The sequence below is a fragment of the Carettochelys insculpta genome, chromosome 22, assembly GCF_033958435.1.
Source record: "Carettochelys insculpta isolate YL-2023 chromosome 22, ASM3395843v1, whole genome shotgun sequence".
Classification (NCBI taxonomy): Eukaryota; Metazoa; Chordata; order Testudines; family Carettochelyidae; genus Carettochelys; species Carettochelys insculpta.
In genome coordinates, this window is record NC_134158.1 from 19,832,483 (window position 1) to 19,848,547 (window position 16,065).

At 55.1% G+C, this 16,065-nt stretch overlaps 1 pseudogene; it reads left to right on the forward strand.

The window, feature by feature from the left end:
* The first annotated feature begins 1,116 nt into the window (after window positions 1-1,116).
* On the forward strand, window positions 1,117-15,039 carry LOC142024551 (cytochrome P450 2C21-like; annotated as a pseudogene).
* The last annotated feature ends 1,026 nt before the right edge of the window (window positions 15,040-16,065 follow it).

The window sequence follows — 16,065 nt, forward strand, 5'->3', positions numbered from 1 at the left end:
CAGAGCTAGCTGCATCTCAGCACCGAGTAAGAGGGGCTGCCTGCTTGCACACCAGTGCTGCAGGCCGCTTGGTCCACTTGGCCCCTGGCTAGCAACCTGCTGGCACGTCTCAGGGTGCCTGGCCCTCGGCTGCTCCTGGGCCCTTCCTGGGTAGGATCTGGCTCCAAATTCTGCACCAGGAGCTCAGCGGCTGTGTGGGCTGGGGGCAGAGATGGGGTTTTGTGGGTCGTCCTGGTCCCCTCCGCTGGCCGGCTCCCCCTCGACGTGTCCGTGCCCTCTGCCAGCATTGAGCGCTCACCGGCAGGGTTCCCTGAAAACTGAGCTCTGGGCAGGCCCACAGAGATTCCCCTGTTGCCCTGCTAATCAGTAGAGCACCTGCAGCTGGCAGCCTGTGTTTCTATGGGTGGTGCACATCTTCACATGCCTCGGTGCACAGGACAAAATTGATTCTGTACATGGGTGGAAGAAATTAAAGGGAACGCTGCTCCCAAGTCCTGCCCCCCGCTCTCTGCTTAATCCCAGTTCCTAGCTGCTCTCCCCCTGCACTCCCAACCTGTTCTCCTGACTTGTGCAGCACCATTGTCCCCATTGCACAGCGAGGCAGACTGAGGCACAGAGCTGGAGTAGAAGCCAGGCCTCCTGAGATGCCATCTAGTGCTCTGGCTGTGAGCACAATCCACACCCATCCGCCATGGCCCCCGGCAGCTGAAACAGCCAACCCAAAGTTGGAAGAGACCCAGGAGCTGTTAGGGTGGTGAGTCTCTCAGCAGGTGAAGATCCAAAGGTCAGTGTGGCGGTGGGGGGGACGACCGTTCCAAATCTTCCCACCCCTTGGAGTGAGCACAGCTCTTTGCTGCAGGGCCAGGAGGCAGAAGGACAGGCCCAGGGCTGCTAGGAACAGAGGGAGGGGTTGGGTTAATCTGCAGGGGCGGGTGCAGGAGTGGTTGGAGGTGCAGGGGAGATACGAGGGGTGGCGGGGGGGGACAGCCCGCACTGCTAGGGTCAATGCCCAAGTTTCCAGCCAGTTAATTAGTGACGTGGGGGCTGCGTGGGCTGGCTATAAGGACACCCCCACTGCAATGGGGCCCTGTACAGCGCAGACGCCAGCCAAGGAGGATGGAGGCTGGTGTTGTGTGGATCCTGGGCTTCCTCCTCCTCCTCTCCTTCCAAGCCTCATTGGGCCAGGGCCAAGGGCGCCTCTCCCCAGGCCCAGCCCCACTGCCCCTGCTGGGGAACCTGACCCACAACGTCCTCCTGCTCTACCGATCCTACCGCCGGGTAAGCAAAGGACCTGAGCCAGGCACCGGGCGTGGAGCACATCAGCTGGTCCCAGCTGTGTGTCTGGCTGCAGGAGGGGTCATGCTGCCTTTCACCCTGCAACACCCCCCAGCCCTCCCTCGCACTTCCCTCTTCCTAGCCCCAAATCCACCTCCCAGCAGGGCCCCCCACTTCCTAAAATTGCCAACCCTCCAGGGCTGTCCTGGAGGCTGTGGGAATTAGACACGTTTTTATTAAAGATTATGCCACAGGACCAAACCTCAGGAATACATCCAACCAAAACTGGCAACCCCAGGGGTGCAGGGGGCGGACGGAGGTTACAACCGAAGCACGCTCTGCCGCTGTTCTCCGCCCCCAGGGGCAGACCAGGGCTGTGACCAGAGCACACAGTGCTGTGGCTGTTCTCTGCTCCATGAAGCCCATAGGGGACAGATCGTGAGCTAAAGCAGCCCTGAGGCTGCTCTAAATTACACTGGGGAGGGCAGAGTCCAAAAAGCACAAAGGGGCTTAAGGCTGCTTCCCCCTATGGCAGCCCTGATGTGGGAACTGAGACAAAAGCTGCCACCACTAAAAATGGCGGGGTCCCCTGATTTCCTGATTAACTCCCCCCAGGCCCCTTTGGGCTGTCTCACCCTTCTCCCTCCAACTCCCACCCCCAGCTCTGCAAGGAATATGGCCCCATCTTCGCCGTCTGGCTGGGCCCAAGGCCCCCGGTGGCGCTGTGCGGGTACGAGATGTTACGTGACGCTCTGGTGGGACACAGTGAGGAATTCAGCAGCCGAGCTCACATCCCCTTAAGCAGACACTCATCCCAGGGGTACGGTAAGTGCAGGCTGCTGTGGCGTAGTTAATCTGTGCAACACCTGCTGCTGGAGATGGCCTGTTTCGGGTAGTGTGGGCTGGTGGATAGAGCACCGACCTGCTGAGTGACCTTGGGCAGGGCAGTAACTGGCCCTGTGCCTCAGTTTCCCCACCTTTGTAAAGCTATTGATGTCTACAGAGAAGAGAGCCGGGGATTGTCCCGATTGTACATTCATGGGACCTCCAGGGCTGCAGCTGCGCCTGGAACCGGAAATGGGCACATTTTTCCCTCTGTGCAGGACTTCTGGGCTTTAAACAAAACTTTTGTTTTCACCACAGTGGAAATTCCTCATGGAAAGTCCAGTCCCCGCCCCGTTTTGTAAGCGAGGGGGTGTGGATGGAGCCCTGGAAAGTTTCCAAAAGTGCGCTGGTTGCCGGCAATCAACCTCCTCGCCCCCAAATTTGATCAGTGGATAACATTTTTTTCATCCTCTGTTTGGCCCTCTCCAAACAACACCACTGTCTGTGACATGCAGGGAGTGGGGCCGATGATAAACCTCAAACCATGGTACAGGGAAAAGGTGACTTTTTCCCCTTTTTCTTCCTCCCTTATCCAAAATTGTTCACAGGAGAATGGGGGAAGAAATGAACTTATATAGCATATCCCCTTCTCTTGGCTGGCTGCGTTACCCTTGATGTGGTGGTTTGGCAGGGTGGGGTATAATGGTTAATGCTGGAAAGAGAAGTGGGAGCCTGGCCTCCTGGGTTCTATCCCAGCTCTGGATAGCTGTGGGATCTAGTGGTTAGAGCAGGGAGGGCTGGGAGCTGCGTGACCTATACTAGCCTGATGCAGTGGTTTGATGGGGTGGGGTGTAGTGGTTAGTGCTGGAAGGGGAAGTAGGATCCAGACCTCCTGGGTTCTATCCTAGCTCTGGAGGGCTGTGGGAGCTAGTGGTTAGAGCAGGGAGGGCTGGGACGTAGGACACATGCTCTTGGCTCTGGAAGAGGAGCCAGTGGCTCTGTAAACGACAGAGGGGCTTGTCCCCATGGTGGTTGCAGGATTAATTGGCAGCAACAGCGAGTGCTGGAAGCAGCTCTGGCGTTTCACCCTCACCATGCTCCTGAGCTTGGGCATGGGCAAGCAGATGGTGGAGCAGCGGGTACAGGAGGAGGCACCTCACCCAAGCAGCGGCCCACAAACAAGGTGAGCCGGGCCCCACAGCGCTCACTGGGCAGCAGCCGCAGACCGTGTGGAGTCCTGGAGCTCAGGCTCTGGAAGGGGAGTGCCTGCCAGTGGTTAGAGCTGGGGGGCAGAGTTGTCAGGGCTCTGGCTGTGAGAGGAGAGTGAGGGTCTAGTGGATAGAGAAGGAAGGGAGCTGAGGTCACAACCCAGCCTGTCCCTATTCTAATCCGGTGTGACTCCAGCTTGGCCGTAAGGAGGTGAGATAGGACCTGGCCCAGCCCCGCTGCAGTCAGGTGTAACTCCAGATTCACACAGGGGGCAGCTGAGAGCAGAGCTCGGCCCTGCCCCCTTGAAAGCCCCCCCGAGTTGCTCTGGTTTCCACTGGCAGGTGTATCTGGAGTCTCCCAGATCCCAGCAGAGCTCCTGGGTTTAAAATCCCCCAGCCCCCAGCCAAGCAGGTTGTTAATTACCCTCCGGGGCCACATCTTGGAGCGGAGCCAGGAGGCAGTGTTGTCAGGACAGCAGCTGTGAGGGGAGAGGGGCCTAGTGGTTAGAACGGGGGGGGTGGACGTTGGCAGCCAGGACTCCTGGGTTCTCTCCCCAGCCTTGGAAAGGCAATGAGGTCTAGTGGTTAGAGGAGAAGGCTGGGAGACCACCCACCTGGGCTTGTTCTCTGGTGTCTGCTCAACCCAGGGCGTGAGTTTGACCCACAGCCTGAGCTCTGCCAGGCCGTGGCCCATGTCGTCTCCTCCATGGGGTTCGGAACCTGCTACAGCTACGACAACAAGGAATTCCAGGAGCTCCTGCACGTCGTCATGGTCTTGATGTACTCCATCCGCTCCCTCCCTGCCCTGGTACCCACCAGCCCCGGGGAAGGGTGTGCCCCGCCCTTGCGTGCCAAAGGAGAAGCTCGGGGGACTCTGGCCCAGGGAGGCCAGGACTCCCCAGGAGTCAGCTTGGAAGGTTTTGACAAACTGTTTTGTCACTGGAAAATGCTGGTTCCCCGATGCCGGGCAGGGGAAGTGGCCAATCCTGGCAAATTTTCCGCTCCCATCACCTCGAGCCCGGGTGTTTCCAAAGGAAAATGTTCCAGGCGGTTGCCTCACAGAGACTTTTCACTGCCGGCCTCCTGCTGCTTGGGAGCCAAACCCGAGCCAGATAAACGCCGCCAGGCGGACGTCGAGATGGCCCTTTCGATCGGCCCGAGCTGGGGTTTCTCCTGCTTCTGGGGTCGGGTTGGTGAGAATTTGAGTGAGGGTGAATTGGTCCTGATTGAGGGTGACACACTTTTCCCCACTACTGGTGGGATGGGAAAACCATTACCCGGGAAGCTCTGCTCAGCAGCATCCTGGGGGAAACTGAGGCAATGCGGGGCAGGGCCTTGGCACCTGCATACCCAGGAGATGGTGGTAGCGGTGGGATGAGAACCCAGAACCACTGAATCCCAGCCTGGGGCTTTAGTCTCCCTTGGCCCAGCCCATTACTAAATGGCTTCCCCTGCCCCTGGCTCTTTCCCACTCCCCTCTCTCCCTCCCACCTCCCCCCAGCTGTGCACGTCCTTCCCAGGGATCATGCACTTCCTGCCCAGCCAGCACAGGCAGGTCTTCCGGGACATAGCTTTGTCTCCAAGCCTCCCTCCGGGCCCAGGTAGCGGCACACCGGCACAGCCTGGACCCCAGCGCCCCCCGCGACCTCATCGACCACTTTCTCCTGCAGCAGGCCAAGGTGTGGGGCCCCTGGCTGGAGGTGGGGAGAGTCAGGCTGGGAAGGCGGCGGGCAGGGGAGGGCAGGTGGCTCCCACAATTCAGCTCTGTTGGGTGGGGGATGAACAGGGACCAGCACCTAGAGCCTGAGGGAGCAAAGTGTAGCTGTTCCTGAGCCTGACGGCAGCCAGGTGCTGCCCTCGCAGGGGCCCCTCAACCCACGCGCTCTCCACCCGTCCCCATTGACGCCTTCATCTACTCCCTGTATCCACCAATCCCCTTTGATTCCCCTCCATCCTCAGTCACCTGTCCATCAACTCATCCCCCCATCCACCCTCCGTCTCTCCATCCCTCCCAGATCACTGACACCTTCCTCCCTTCCTGCCGGGGACAGGCACATGCTGCTCCAAAACCAATAAACATTCTGCACAATTCCTCGCGGCTTGTCCAAGCAGGGCCGTGTAGCCAGGCCGGTCGCCCTTAGTTTGGTCATTTGGTAACAGTACAATGGCTGGAGAATGGTCCTGGGGAGCACAGGGGGAACCTCCTTTGTCCACTAGTTTGCAGCTGGGCCTGACCCTTTACTGCTAGTTGTGAGTCAGCACATCTCTGGAGCCTCCCGCTCAGTGGCAGAGAGGTGAGTGCTGGGGGCACCGACGTGAACATAAGAACATAAGAACATAAGAATGGCCATACTGGGTCAGACCAAAGGTCCATCAAGCCCAGCATCCCATCTGCCGACGGTGGCCAATGCCAGGCGCCCCAGAGAAGGAGAACAGAAGACAAGTGATTTATCTCCTGCCATCCATCTCCTGCCCTTGTTATGAAGGCTAGGGCACCATACTTTATCCCTGGCTAATAGCCATTTATGGACCTGACCTGCAAAAATTTATCAAGCTCTTTTTTAAACCCTAATAGAGTCCTGGCCTTCACAGCCGCCTCGGGCAAGGAGTTCCACAGGTTGACTGTGCGCTGTGTGAAGAAAAATTTCCTTTTATTAGTTTTGAACCCACTACCCATCAATTTCATTTGGTGTCCCCTAGTTCTTGTATTATGGGAAAAGGTAAATAATTTTTCTATATTCACTTTCTCCACACCATTCATGATTTTATATACCTCTATCATATCGCCCCTCAATCGCCTCTTTTCCAAACTGAAAAGTCCCAGTCTCTCTAGCCTCTCCCCATATGGGACCCTTTCCAAGCCCCTAATCATCTTAGTCGCCCTTTTCTGAACCTTTTCTAATGCCAATATATCTTTTTTGAGGTGAGGAGACCACATCTGCACGCAGTACTCGAGATGTGGGCGTACCATAGTTTTATATAGGGGAAGTATGATATCTTTTGTCTTATTATCGATCCCTTTTTTAATAATTCCTAACATCCTATTTGCCTTACTAACTGCCGCTGCACACTGCGTGGATGTCTTCAGAGAACTATCCACTATAACTCCAAGATCCCTTTCCTGATCTGTCGTAGCTAAATTTGACCCCATCATGTAGTACGTGTAATTTGGGTTATTTTTTCCAACATGCATTACCTTACACTTACCCACATTAAATTTCATTTGCCATTTTGCTGCCCAATCACTCAGTTTGCTGAGATCTTTTTGTAGTTCTTCACAATCCCTTTTGGTTTTGACTGTCCTGAACAACTTGGTGTCATCTGCAAACTTTGCCACCTCACTGCTTACCTCATTTTCCAGATCATTGATGAACAAGTTGAACAGGATCGGTCCCAGGACTGAGCCCTGGGGAACACCACTAGTTACCCCCCTCCATTGTGAAAATTTACCATTTATTCCCACCCTTTGTTTTCTGTCTTTTAACCAATTCCCGATCCATGAAAGGACCTTTCCTCCTATCCCATGACCACCTAATTTACATAAAAGCCTTTGGTGTGGGACCGTGTCAAAGGCTTTCTGGAAATCTAGGTATATTATGTCCACTGGGTGCCCCTTGTCCGCATGTTTATTAACCCCTTCAAAGAATTCTAATAGATTAGACAGACACGACTTCCCTCTGCAGAAACCATGCTGACTTTTGCCCAACAATTCGTGCTCTTCTATGTGCCTTGCAATTTTACTCTTTACTAGTGTTTCTACTAATTTGCCTGGTACTGATGTTAAACTTATCGGTCTATAATTGCCAGGATCTCCTCTAGAGCCTTTTTTAAATATTGGTGTTATATTGGCCGTCTTCCAGTCATTTGGTACCAAAGTGGATTTAAAGGATAGGTTACAAACCACTGTTAATAACTCCGCAATTTCACATTTGAGTTCTTTCAGAACCCTTGGGTGAATGCCATCTGGTCCTGGGGACTTGTTACTATTCAGCTTATCAATTAATTCCAAAACCTCCTCTAATGTCACTTCAATCTGAGTGAGTTCCTCAGATTTGTCGCCTAAAAAGGCTGGCTCAGATTTAGGAACCTCTGTAACATCTTCAGCCGTGAAGACTGAAGCAAAGAAATCATTTAATCGCTCCGCAATGGCACTGTCTTCCTTGATCGCTCCTTTTATATCTTTATCATCCAAGGGCCCCACTGCTTTTTTAGCAGGCTTCCTGCTTCTAATGTATTTAAAAAACATTTTACTATTGTTTTTTGAATTTTTGGCTAGCTGTTCCTCAAACTCTTTTTTGGCTTTTCTTACTACATTATGACAGTTAATTTGGGAGTGTTTATGTTCCTTTCTATTTTCCTCACTAGGATTTGACTTCCACTTTTTAAAAGCTGCCCTTTTCTCTCTCACTGCCTTTTTAACATGGCTGTTTAGCCATGGTGGTTCTTTGTTAGGTCTCTTACTGTGTTTTTTTATTTGGGGTATACATTTAAGTTGGGCCTCTAGTATGGTGTCTTTAAACAGTTTCCATGCAGCTTCCAGGGATTTTAGTTTAATTACTCTACCTTTTAGTTTCTGTTTAACTAGCTTCCTCATTTTAGTGTAATTCCCCTTTTTGAAATTAAATGCCAGAGTGTTTGACCGCTGCGGTGTTCTTCCCAACACAGGAATATTAAAAGTTATTATATTGTGGTCACTATTTCCAAGCGGTCCAGTAACAGTTACCTCTTGGACCAGATCCTGCGTTCCAGTCAAGACTAGATCGAGAATCGACTCTCCCCTTGTGGGTTCCTGTACTAGCTGCTCCAAGAAGCAGTCATTTAAGGCATCAAGAAATTTAATCTCTGAATCCCGTCCTGAGGTGACATGCACCCAATCAATATGGGGATAATTGAAATCTCCTATTATTACTGTGTTTTTTATTTTGATAGCCTCTCTAATCTCCCTCATCATTTCAGCATCACTATCACTGTCCTGGTTAGGTGGTCGGTAATATATTCCTAATGCCATATTCATATTAGAGGAATGAATTGTTATCCATAATGATTCTATGGAACATTTTGATTCCTTTAGGATTTTTACTTCATTTGATTCTATATTATCCTTCACATATAGTACCACTCCGCCACCCGCACGACCTGTTCTGTCTTTCCGATATAATTTATATCCCGGTATGATAGTGTCCCACTGATTGTCCTCATTCCACCATGTTTCTGAGATGCCTATTATGTCAACTTCCTCCTTTGATATGAGGTACTCCAGTTCACCCATCTTATTAGACAGACTCCTAGCATTAGTGTAAAAGCATGTTAGAAAACTACCACTATTTATATGTCCGCCTTTCACAGACGTGGTGGATTTTTTTATGCACGATTGTTTCACATCTGATCTTGCCCATATATTATTTCCCACGTTCCCTATCTGACTAACTTCTAGGGAATCCCTGTCTATGGAGCCTCGTGTAAGAGAAGTCTCCGTCCGATCCAGGTGCTCCCCCGCACCAATCGGCTTTCCCCCACCTCTTAGTTTAAAAACTGCTCTATGTCCTTTTTAATGTTTAATGCCAGCAGTCTGGATCCACCTTGATTTAGGTGGAGCCCATCCTTCCTGTATAGGCTCCCCCTACCCCAAAAGTGTCCCCAGTTCCTAATAAATCTAAACCCCTCTTCCCTACACCATCGTCTCATCCACGCATTGAGACTCTGAAGTTCTGCCTGTCTATCTGGCCCTGCGCGTGGAACTGGAAGCATTTCAGAGAATGCCACCAAAGATGTTCTGGATTTCAGTCTCCTTCCTAGTAACCTAAATTTGGCCTCCAGAACATCTCTTCTACCCTTCCCTATGTCATTGGTACCAACATGTACCACGACGACCGGCTCCTCCCCAGCACTGCCCATAAGTCTGTCTAGATGCCTCGAGAGATCCGCAACCTTCGCACCAGGCAGGCAAGTCACCATACGGTTCTCCCGGTCATCACAAACCCAACTATCTATATTTCTAATGATGGAATCCCCCACTACTAAAACCTGCTTCTTCCTAACAGCTGGCGCTCCCTCCCCCGGAGAAGTATCCTCGGCACGAGAGGATACAACATCACCCTCTGGAAGGAGGGTCCCAACTACGGGATGGTTTCCCTCTGCTCCCCTTGACTGCTCTCCTTCCCTGAGCCTTTCATCCTCCGTAACAGCCTCAGGACTGTCAGATTGGAGGTGGGACAGCCCTACTATGTCCCGGAAAGTCTCATCCACAAACACCTCTGCCTTCCTTAGCTCCTCCAGTTCAGCCACCCTGGCCTCCAAAGCACGCACTCGGTCTCTGAGGGCCAGGAGCTCCTTGCATCGAGCGCACACATACGCCACCCGCCCACAGGGTAGGTAGTCATACATACTGCACTCGACACAATAAACAGGATAGCCCCCACTCTGCTGCTGGGCTTCTGCCTCCATTTCCTACTCTAGTTATATACGAGGGTTAATTAAATGTTTCAGATAGAGGTTGTTATAAAGGATTTAGTTTAAGGGCAACAGAAGTAAGTCACTGGCTCCCTCCAAGCTCCCCCTCTCAACTCCCCTCTCCAAACTCCCTCCTGTTAGCACGCACCCTGTTTGCCAGCACCCGGTTGCAAAGCTCCCTGGTCGCTTACTAGCAGGGTTTAAGTGCTCAGCCTCCCTGATAGCTCCTCCCTCTGCCTACAGCTCAGCCAATCAGCACACGGTGTTTCAATTCAAACCTAATCAGCTTCCAACTGCCTGCCTGCCTGCCTGCCTGAGCACACGGCCTTTCAAACAAACAAACACACACTCAGCTCAGCACTCCAAACAAACAAACTCCAAACTCCAAACAAACACACAAGCCCAAAACCTCCAAATATAAGCAGCCACTTACCCCAAGGTGCTTTAGTTTGCTCCTTCCTTCCTTCTCCTCCTCCAGGGGAGCCTCTCCAAACTCCCTCCTGTTAGCACGCACCCTGTTTGCCAGCACCCGGTCGCAAAGCTCCCTGGTCGCTTACTAGCAGGGTTTAAGTGCTCAGCCTCCCTGATAGCTCCTCCCTCTGCCTACAGCTCAGCCAATCAGCACACGGTGTTTCAATTCAAACCTAATCAGCTTCCAACTGCCTGCCTGTTTGTAGTGCCTGTGCCCCACCGCCAGGCGGGTCAGCCGGGGCCGGAGCACGTTTGGGCCGGAGGTTTTTTCAGTCCAATGAGTTAGACCAGCACTGATGCCCCAGAAGCATTTGCAAGGCCAGTCTGTCCTTCCCACCGCTCTAGCCATGCACAGGAGCCTAAAAGTTTACATCCGTTTTACCCTCCTGGAGGAAATCACAAAGGCGATGAGAGCGATTCCCGCAGCCGGCCGCCGGCTCTGCCTCCCCATGAACTCCTCGGAAACAGCCCAAAGCTCTGAGTCTCTCTCCTCCTCACACGTGGCTGCACAGCCCCCGGCCCAGTCCCACCAGTGATTTCTATCACTGCCGACTTCTCCAGGTGCCCAGACCAACCTGCCCGCTGTGCAGGGAGCAGCACCTGACCATTCTTATGCGCTTCCATTTGCTTCCCTGGTGGATTCATTTTTCTGCAGGGAAGCAAAGACATTTCCAGGGGACGTGAATTCGGCGCACGTGTCGTGATGCGAAAATCCCCCCTCCATCCACCCCAGAGACACATTTCTATTCGTGCCTCCCCCTCCCCCAAGCCTTCACCCCATAGACACAGATCTATTTCCCTCCTCCACCCCCCACCTGACCCTCCAGACCCATAGACACACCTCTATTCATTCCCCTTCCAGCCACCCATCCATCCCCCTAGAAACCTCCATCCTTAAAGACACTTCCATCCTCCCACCATCTCTGTACAAGCCCAGCATTCTCTGGCCTGTCACTCACTCTACATTCATCACCTTCTTCCCCCTGGTTGGCTCCGGCTGTGTATCCTCCAGCTCTGAGTCCCGCCCCGATGCCCAGTCCTGCCAGTCCCCTGGAGCTGAGCCAACCATTCCTGCATCTCCCCAGGGCTGAGGGCCAGGAACCTTTGGCCCTGTGTTGTTGGCTGGCGGGAGCAGTCCCAGTAATGTGCCCTGCGCTCCCTCAGCCCTTTGCCAGGAGCGTGGGAAGGAGCAGACGGAGTTCAGGGATGAGAACCTGATTGTGCTGGTGCAGGAGTTGTTCGTCGGTGGCGTGGAAATGACCAGCAACACCATCCAGTGTCCCCTGCTGGTGCTCAGCAAATTCCCGGCTGTGCAAGGTGAGCATGGACGGCTGAGCCGCCCTGCCTGCCTCACTGGCCCAGCCCCCAGTGCCGTGGCTGGGGGTCCTGCAGATGATCCCCAGGTTCCCTGCAGGGGGAGCCCAGCTGGCTGCAGACAGAGGAAGACAGGTGCTCTGCTGGGCCCAGCTTCTCCCACTCTTCCATCCCCCACACTGGGGACTTCCCCAGCCAGGGGGAGCAAATGCGAGGGCCCTGCTCTCAAGCAGTAGCACACTGCGCTGTGGCTATTCCCAGCCCCCCCAGAACCCATAGTGGGTTGATCGGGGCATGGCAGAAACGTGGTGCACTGTGGCTGTTCCCTGCCTGCCAGGACTGATGAGGTTGGCCTATAAATTAGAGCAGCCTGGAGGTTGCTCTGCATTACACTGGGCACTGAGTAAAGGGGAGAGCACACGGGACTTAGACCCCCCAAATCTTGGTCCCAAGGGTAAGGCTGGGGAGAGACAAACAGGGTCCAAGGAGCAAGAAGGAGGTAGAGGGGCACGACATGGAGGTAGGTGCTTGTCTCCCCGGCACGGCCGTCACAGGGAGCCCAGCCAACCCAGGCAGGGAGCGATGCCGAGGATCTTGGGCAATGTGTGCTGGCTGGCTGGGGTGGCCTTTGTGGGAGAGAAGAGCAGTCGGGGGGGCAGAGGGCTGAGAAGGGACGTGGGGGGCATACTTGCTGTCTCCTCGCAGGGCGGGTGCAAGAGGAGCTGGACAGAGGGGTGGGCAGGGTCCGACCCCCGGCCACAGGGGACCGTCCGCAGCTGCGCTACACCAATGCCGTTCTGCACGAGCTCCAGCGCTACCTGGACCTGGCGCCCTTGGGTCTGCCTCATGCCACCACTCGCCTCACCGCCTTCCGGGGGTACCTCATCCCGCAGGTGAGACCCGCCCCCCTGCCCCACACATGCAGCGCTGGCCCCACTGCCCTGGTGTGGCACAGCACTGGCCCAGGTCTAGCCAAGGAATTGCCGGCCTGCCCCTTGCTGGCCCTCACTTCCCCAAGCTGCAGTGCTGCATCCCACCCCAGAGGTGGCCGCATCTCAGCCCCAAGCAAGGGATGCCTGGGCAGGCGACTGCCCCACGCCATCTGAGAGGTGGCTGTAATTCAGTGGTGGGAGAAGGGACCCCCCAAGACAGCTTGGTACTGAGATGTTACCCTGGTTACTGGGCCAGCATAGGCTCAAGACAGCCTGGGTCCTTCTCCCACTTCACTGCTGAGCTGATATGTGACCTGCCCTGTGCCTCGGTTTCCCTCTTTGGGACAGGCACTGAGTGAGCCAAATGGCTGGGAGATCCAGAGATCCTAACACCTCCGGCCACTTACTTTCTTGCCTACTGCGGTAAAATGCCTCAAACCTCCCACTGCCGGCACCCTGTCCCCCATCTCTCCCCTCCCGCCAGGGTACGACCATCATCCCGCTCCTGTCCTCTGTGCACTTCGACCCAGCCAGCTGGGAGACCCCAGAGGAGTTCAACCCACATCATTTCTTAGATGAGAATGGAGCATTCAGGAAGAGACACACAACCATGGTCTTCTCTGCAGGTAATGTGGCCACAGGTCCTGTCTCTCCCATGCAGGTGCTCAAAACCCCTCAGCCCCTCCAGCTGGGGGCGACAGGGACACACACAGGGCAGAGCTCAGCCCCTCCAGCCGGGGGCGGTGGGGACACACACACAGGGCAGGGCTCAGCCCCTCCAGCAGGGGGCGGTAGGGACACGCACACAGGGCAGGGCTCAGCCCCTCCAGCAGGGGGTGGTAGGGACACGCACACAGGGCAGGGCTCAGCCCCTCCAGCAGGGGGCGGTAGGGACACGCACACAGGGCAGGGCTCAGCCCCTCCAGCAGGGGGCGATAGGGACACACACAGGGCAGGGCTCAGCCCCTCCAGCAGGGGGCAATGGGGACAAAGGGTCCAAGGGGGTCACACCCCAGGGCTCAGGAGAGACAGCAGAGTCTTGGGGTGTTGTAGTTCACAACAAAGGCAACGCAAAGGCCTTGTCAGCCTCTGACCTGATGAGCAGTGTGGCGGAGCAGTGAGGTGCTTTGACCTCTGCAGGTGGCACTGGGGAGACCGCAATGGCTGGGTCCTGCTCCTATCCCCAGCCCTGCCTGACCTGGCGCAAGCCACTTCCCCACCCTGTGCTGGAGTCTTCCCCTCCCCTTTCCTGCTGCAACCAGGTGCTCGTTGGGCTGCCTTGTAAAACTGCTTCTCCCCTGGGAGAGGGGGCTGACGAGAGCCCTAGAAGCAGAGGTGGGAAAAGTACCCCACAAAGTTACTTGAGTAAAAGTACAGCTACTTCTACTACTCACCCTTGTACTCCGCGTGGAGCACAGGTCAGCTACAAGTCTCCTCCACTTCACTCTGTCTTGGGACAAAATTTCCAGCTGACCCCAAGAGAACCCCAGCTGGTGTCTTCAACCTCGGTAGATCTTCTCCGCGTTGTCTGAGGTCTTCCCCGTCTGCATTTTCCCTGCGGGTTCCATGTGATGTATCGTATAAGGAACTACATGGGATGAGGGTTTTCCGAGAGTGTGGCCCAGCCATCCCCACTTTCTTCTCTTGGTTTGAACGTCAAATGGTTCTCACAGAATCCCAGGGCTGGAAGGGACCTCAGGAGGTCATCTAGTCCAGCCCCCTGCTTCGAGCAGGATCAGCCCCCACTAAGTCATCCCAGCCAGGACCTTGTCAAGCTGGGACTTAAAAACCTCGAGGGATGGAAGGTTCTCGTCCTGCTCTGTTCCAAAGCTCCTCCTTTGCGACCAAGCCTTGCCCTTGGATGTGAAGGATGTTCCTCAGGCATCTGTTTAGGAATGAAGAACAGCTGCTTTGGGGAAAATGTTAAGTCAAAGTGGCCTTCTGGGAAGCTACTTGAGTACAAGTCCCAAGCCACCTCATCTTTATTGTACTTGAGTATCCCAAAGTAAAACGTGACCCCCCCCCATGTAGATCCACAGATATGTCAGAACGCTTGAGTGCAATTAAGACACCGTCCGTTTGTGCTTTTACTCAAGCCGTTTTCCAGAAGGACGCCTTGATTTTGACTCAGTTACATTTTCCCCAGAGCAGCTGCACTTTTACTCAAGTGCCTTTCTGGAGCACTTTCCCCACCTCTGCCTAGAAGGCATCAAGGGCTGGAGAAAACATGCGACGGCCAAAGCTCAAGTATCTTCAAAGGAGGCCACATGCATGTAGTGGAGAAGCTCCTTCCCCAGTGAGGGGATGGGCGGGGGGCAGGCTTCAGCGGAGCCAGCAGACCAAGGGATCAGGCTTGTACTCTTGAGCCCCCTCCAGGGAAGCGTGTGTGTCTCCGCGAAGGGCTGGCCGTGGTGGTGATCTTCCTGTTCATAAGCACCCTCCTGCAGAGCTTCACCCTGGAGCTGCCGGCTGACGCCGGGACCATCGACTTGGCCTTGCTGCGGAGGGCTTTCCGGGGCCAGGGCCTCAGCTACAAGCTCTGTGCCATCCCGCACCCCTCGTAGGGCAGGGCAGGGCGGGAAGGGGCCCCACCCAGATGTCTTCCCCACTGCAGTCAAGCTGGAGTCACATCAGGGCCCCCTGGGCCAGCGCCTGAACTCATTTACACTGTGGTGCGAATCCGGAGTCACTTCCCTTTCACATTCATGCTCCCCGGGTCTGATCCCTAGTTGATTGCCAGGGTGGCGTGCCTCCACCCGGCCCTTCTCTGCACCCCAGTTCTCCCTCCTTTCACACCAGCGCTTGCTGAGCCAGAGCCAGATCTCACGCACACTGGGGGTAAATACTTGGCCGACGTCACTGGAGCAGGAGCCAGCCTGGACTCTCGGGGGTGCACGAGTGGAAGCCTGGAACATCTGCCTGGGTGGGGGTGGAGCTGCTCTGGAGTTACTGCACGTGGGAGGATACGGCCTTTCTTGGTAGCCGTACTGGGTAGCCTGGAACCTAAGGCCTTCCTTGCAGCCCGACTGCAGCAGTAGCTGTAAAACAGGGCGTCGCAGCCCCTCGGCCCACCCCTACGGCGTTAAAACAGTCTAATCCAGGCTGTTAAGGAGATCTTGTCCCAACAGCTGCCACGGGAGCAGACAAAGAAGCAACTCTCAGGAGGGTTAAAGACAACAGGCCACGCCACCTTAAAGTCGATGGTAGATACGCAATTCCAGCTATGGCCGTCGCGGTCGACCTCCCCTACTCCTGCCGGGATTCAGGAGCGCAGGGGTCAACCGCTGACCCCCGATCGTTGGAGTTCGCACATCCCCACTAGGGGCGTGAAATGAGGCCTGGACAGTGGACCCTGACTGGGTCCCTCTCCTGTGGGGTGGAGATGTAGCTGGAGTCTGACAGCATTTTGCCTGGCACAGGGCGACCAGATCTCCCTGTCCAGATGCAGGGTGGGGAGGTATGGGGAGGGGGCGCCTCCTCCTGGCTCGACCGAGGTGCAGGGGGCTGGGCCGGAGGTGGAAGCTGCCAGTGTTCCCCCCTGGCTTTGCCGAGCCTCGGGGCTCCAGGAAGGACGTAGCAGCTGTGATGCT